Source organism: Pinus tabuliformis, chromosome X (genome assembly GCF_031772625.1).
Source record: "Pinus tabuliformis cultivar Carrire ecotype Pingquan chromosome X, CPIR1, whole genome shotgun sequence".
Classification (NCBI taxonomy): Eukaryota; Viridiplantae; Streptophyta; class Pinopsida; order Pinales; family Pinaceae; genus Pinus; species Pinus tabuliformis.
Genome location: NC_142308.1, coordinates 1,040,202,952 through 1,040,208,951, shown reverse-complemented (window position 1 = coordinate 1,040,208,951; position 6,000 = coordinate 1,040,202,952).

Here is a 6,000-nt window from a genome sequence, read left to right as displayed (position 1 = left end):
AAAACACTTGCGTGGGTATATATATATATTTCCAACGTGTGGGAATATATATTAAAAAACAGCATGTATATATGTTTTTTGAAAACGGTGTGTACAGATTTTATAACCGGCGTGGATATATATGGTTTTACCTTGATACCTGCGTGGCTGTTAAGTTCTACTTTGCTGTGCGTGGATATGGGTTTTGCCAAACAGCATGTATATGTATTTTAATAAACAACATGGAACTGTAACCGGACAGCGTAACCTGTGTGGGAATATTTTGCAAACAGCGTAAATAGTTTTTGGCAACGGCGTTGATATAAAACTGTGGTGTGGTTTAATATATGCGCTGTGTAAATATGTGAAGTTTTTGTTTGGTTTGCTGTGAGCGCCGGTTTCCGGAGGAGCTATATATATAAATTTTTTATATATATTTGCTGGCTGTTTAAACAGTTAAAAATAAAGGCAAATTGAATAAAGACAGTTCTAATATAAATGCAACGGGCAGTTTTTTTTTTAAGAAGAGGCACAGGTATAAAGGCATAGGCAGTTTTTTTTTTTGTGTAAAAACAAAGGCATAGGCAATTTTGTTTTTTAAATTGCTGGTATTTCAAATTGAAATTGGAGATTTTTTGACAAGATGGCCAAAACTAAAAGTGCCCGTTTTGAAATTGAGAAATTTAATGGCAAGAATAATTTTGAGATCTGGAAGGTGAAGATGCACGATCTGCTGGTTCAACACGGTGTGGCGAAAGCATTGTTGGGGAAAAACAAAAGACCTGCTTCCATGACGGAGGATGAATGGGATGAGATGGACGATAGAGCTCTGAGCGCAATTCGGTTATGTCTGGCGGACGATGTTCTGTTTAACATTGTGTCAGAGAAAACCGCCGCAGGCTTGTGGTCGAAGCTTGAGAAGCTCTATATGACGAAATCTTTGACAAACCGAATTCTCCTGAAACGGCAACTTTACAGTTTGCGGATGAAAGAAGGTACCTCAATTGCTGATCACCTGACTGTTTTTAATACCTTGTTGGTGCAATTAAACAGTCTAGATGTGAAATTTGATTCAGAGGATAATGCGATAACTTTATTATGTTCTTTGCCTGAATCCTGGGATCACTTTGTTACTTCCATAAGTTTTAGTACATCAGAAATTCTTGAATTTGACGATGTTGTTGGAGCCTTGTTGGCTGAGGAGACGAGGAAGAGGTCGAATGCAAACACCTCTACATCAGAGGTAATGATGGCCAGAGGTCGCTCACGAGAGAGACACTCCGGGGGAAAGCATAGCGACTCTCGTTCAAAATCCAAAGGAAAGAAGCCCAAGGTGAAGTGCTGGCATTGTGGCAAGGCTGGACATCTGAAAAAGGATTGCTGGAAGCGAAAGCAGGCTGCTAAAGAAGGCTCTTCGACAGAAAAGAAGGAAGCCAACACCACGGATACAGGTTCAGTATCAGGTTCAGGTATGAGTGATGAGGTATTGTCAGTTAATGTTTCAAAACATGATCAACATTGGTTGTTAGATTCTGGGGCATCTAATCACATGTGTATACATAGAGATTGATTTAAAACATATAGATCAATTGATGATGGTGTTGTGTACATGGGTAATGATGTAACATGTAATATTGTTGGGATTGGAAGCATACAACTACAAATGTTTGATGGCACAACCAAAATATTAACCGATGTAAGGCATGTACCAGATTTAAGAAAAAAATTGATTTCATTAGGAGCACTTGATTCAAATGGATATAAAACTGTAATTCAAGGTGGCGTTATGAAAATCTATAAAGGTATCTTACTAGTGATGAAAGCTAAGAAAGTAGGAAATCTATTTCAGTTAGAAGGTAGAACTGGGTCAGATCATGTGTCTGTGTCTGAACATGACAGTAGTTCCATTCACTTATGGCATCAAAGATTGGGGCATATGAGTGAAAGAGGATTGAAAATTTTGGCTGACCGAAAGTTACTTCCTAATCTAAGATCTGGAAAATTGGATTTCTGTAAACATTGTCTGTTTTGTAAACAAAGTAAACAAAAGTTTAAAACAGACAAACATACTAGTAAAGGCATACTTGATTATATCCATTCAGATGTTTGGGGACCAGCCCCTACAGCGTCATATGGTGGTTCGTCTTATTTTGTATCATTCATTGATGATTTTTCTCGGAAAGTTTGGGTCTTCATGTTGAAAAAGAAGTCTGATGTTTTTACAGTTTTCAAGTAGTTTAGAGCATTGGTAGAAAACAGCACTGGTAGAACAATAAAATGTTTAAGAACTGACAATGGTGGTGAGTTTTCCTCCAAGGAGTTTGACAGCTATTGCAAGGATGCAGGGATCGAAAGACATAAGACCACGGTTTATACTCCTCAGCAGAATGGAGTTGCTGAACGCATGAACAGGACTCTTCTAGAGAGAGCAAGGTGTATGCTGAGTAACGCCGGGTTGCCGAAGGAGTTGTGGACAGAAGCGGTAGCAACAGCTTGTTATGTGATAAACCGATCTCCATCAACGACAATAGACTGCAAGGTTCCGCAAGAGGTATGGACAGGACACCCTTGTGACTATTCTAAACTCAGAGTGTTTGGTTGTGATGCATATGCTCTAGTGCCTAAACATCAGCGAACTAAATTAGATCCAAAGTCTAAAAGGTATATCTTTGTTGGGTATGGTGATGGAACAAAGGGATTTAGATTGTGGGATCCTACTACCCGCAAAATCATCATCAACAGAGATGTAAGGTTTAATGAATCCTCTCTTGTACAGTTAGATGTAGATAGAAGATTGAAACAAGATGATGTATCTGATTTCCAGCATATTCAGTTTGACAACATTTCTAATGATAGTCATAACGACCATAGTTCAGATTCTAGTCATGAACAGGTTTCAGAATTAGATTATGAACAGGGTTCAGATGGAGGACATGAACAGGTCTCAGATGGCGATCATGAAGAAGTTCCTTCAGTTGATAGACAACCAGTTGTGGAAGCACCAGAAACATTCTTAAGGAGATCTACAAGGATCAAACGTCGTCCGAGAAGGTATGATGATCATGTTACTTCAGTTGCTTTGATCGCTAATGATGATGAACCTTTGTGTTATCAGGAATATGTAGAAGGTTCAAATAGTGACAAATGGAAAGCAGCCATGAAGGAAGAAATGATGGCCTTAGGTAAGAATGGCACGTGGGATCTGGTTGAACTTCCCAAAGGCAGGAAAACTGTGGGATGCAAGTGGGTCTTCAAGCTGAAACGGGGTGTGAATGATACGGAAGACAGGTACAAAGCTCTGTTGGTTGCAAAAGGGTTTTCTCAGAAAGCTGGCATAGACTTTCATGAGATATTTTCACCAGTGGTTAAAATTGTTTCAATTAGAATTGTGTTAGCATTAGTGGCTTTGTTTGATTTGGAGTTGCAGCAGTTAGATGTTAAGACTGCATTTCTACATGGTGATTTAGATGAGGAAATATATATGGAACAACCGGAAGGGTTTGTTCAGCATCGCAATGCGAAATTTGTCTGCAGGCTCAAGAAGCCATTATATGGCCTGAAGCAATCGCCTCGGCAGTGGTATAAGAAGTTTGATTCTTTCATGTTGAGTCAGAAATATGTAAGAAGTGAATATGATCATTGTGTTTATTTTAAGCAGTTAAATAATGGCATGTTCATTATCTTAGTATTGTATGTTGATGATATGCTTTTAGCAAGCAAAAGCATTGAAGAAATCAACAGGTTGAAGACTCAGATGGCAAGGACGTTTGATATGAAAGATCTAGGAGCCGCAAGACAGATTTTGGGCATGGAGATTTTCAGAGACAGGGGCAATGGTAAGCTGTGGCTATCACAACAGAAATATGTTGAGAAAATACTTTTGAGGTTTGGTATGAACAATGTGAAGCCTGTTTCGATCCCTTTAGCTTCCCATTTTAAGCTTTCTTCGAGTTTATGTCCTAATACAGATGAAGAAAAGGGTTATATGTCTCGAATTCCTTATGCCAATGTAGTAGGATGTTTGATGTATGCGATGGTGTGTACGCGACCAGATATTTCTCATGCAGTTGGGGTTGTCAGCAGGTACATGGAAAATCCGGGTAAAGAACACTGGTCAGCAGTAAAATGGGTGCTTCGGTACTTGAGAGGCACAAGTAGTTATTGTATTTCTTACAATAAGAGTAGTGAATTTGTTTGCGGGTATGTTGATTCCGATTTTGCAGGTGATTTGGATAAGAGAAGATCAACTTCAGGGTACGTCTTTACTCTTGCAGGTGGAGCTATAAGCTGGATGTCAAAGCTACAGAACATTGTTGCTTTGTCCACTACTGAAGCAGAATACATTGTTGCTTCTCATGCTTGCAAAGAGGCAATTTGGTTGAAAGGTTTGCTTGGTGAGTTTGGTAGGTTACAGGATAACATCAGGTTACTTTGTGACAGTCAAAGTGCAATACATTTGGCTAAGAATCCGGCCTATCATAGTAAGTCAAAGCATATTCCAATCAAATATCATTTTGTAAGACAGGTTATCACTGAAATGGGAGTTTCTCTTGAAAAGGTGCATACAAAGGAGAACTGTGCAGACATGTTCACGAAACCAGTTTTGTTGGAGAAGCTACGCTGGTGTTTGGCTTCTCTTGGCTTGCAGAAAAGATAAAATAATAATAACAGGGCATCAGGCGAATTGTTGTCAAGGTGGAGATTGTTGAGATTTTCTGTTTTAGTCAAATAGGCAAAAATCTCTGAAGGATGACAACAATAGGGATTCAGTTCCTAGATTAGCTCCAGGTTGTTGGGAGGGAGTTAATGCCTCCTATATTTGATGTGAGGGAGTTAATGCCTCCTATATTTGATGTGAGGGAGTTATGAGGCTGTTAGATTGTCTATGCTATATAACAGGCAATCATTCGGATGATTTGCCAAGAGAGAATGTGAGGATTTCATGATGTAATCTCCAAATTTGATTAATATATTCCTGATGCCTATGTTTGGTGGACGTAGCCCAGATTGGTTGGGTGAACCACGTTAAAAGCTGTGTCTTATATGTTTGTTGATTTTATTCTGCTGTGTGTTTAATAAATTACTGTGCACCTGATCCAACACATAATCAGTGTCAATGACTAAGACAATATTGTTGAGACTATATGTAAGCCATTAAATAATTTCTGTTATTTTCCATGATAATTAATCATTCTGGCTTTTCAGGTATCCAATAATTATACTTTAAAATATATTTATCGTTTTAGTTAAATAGGATCCTTCTCTTATCCCGTAGCTTTGCGTGGTAGGCATGTCGGTTTATGTGGGTAATTAATATTTACTAGTTTATACATTTATTATTTCCGGTTGCAGCAAGGTAATAACACATACAAAAAGTGTTTGATTTAAGAAAAATAAAATACATTTTTTAATGTAAATATTAAAAAAATTTAGTTAAAAGACATCATATAAATTATTAAACAATGTAAATATTAAAAAAAATTCGTTAAAAGACATTATATAAATCATTAAAAAATTTGAAATATTTAACAAACACATTGGAATTTTTGGTTGTTGGAGTAATAATGACTTTGAGTTGATGAATACAACTAATGGAAAAATTTACGAATGCTAGCTATTTGCTTTTGATTGGGTTCACAGTATAAGAAACAATGAATGTGACCGTAGTATTAGCTCTGCCATTGTAGCAAATTTATAAACGAGCATGCCTTCATTAATTTTTCATTTATGGGCGAGGTTCTCTGCATGAACTGTATCATGAAAATTCAAATTAAAAATCAGTATACATTGAAGTTTATGCTAAACCTCTTTCCAAGCAACTTTCTTTGAAGTGAGGGTCACGTTGATATTAATATATTTTTCATATAAGTATACTGCTCATTTTCAGAAAACACAGGATCACCAAAAGCTTTTTGAAATATGACAAGAGTTGCCCCGTGCTTTATTTCGAACAGTCCTTTCGTCCTGATCCTGTTGGTAATTTTAGCAACTTTCGAAATCTGAACAGTAAAAACCGTGTTG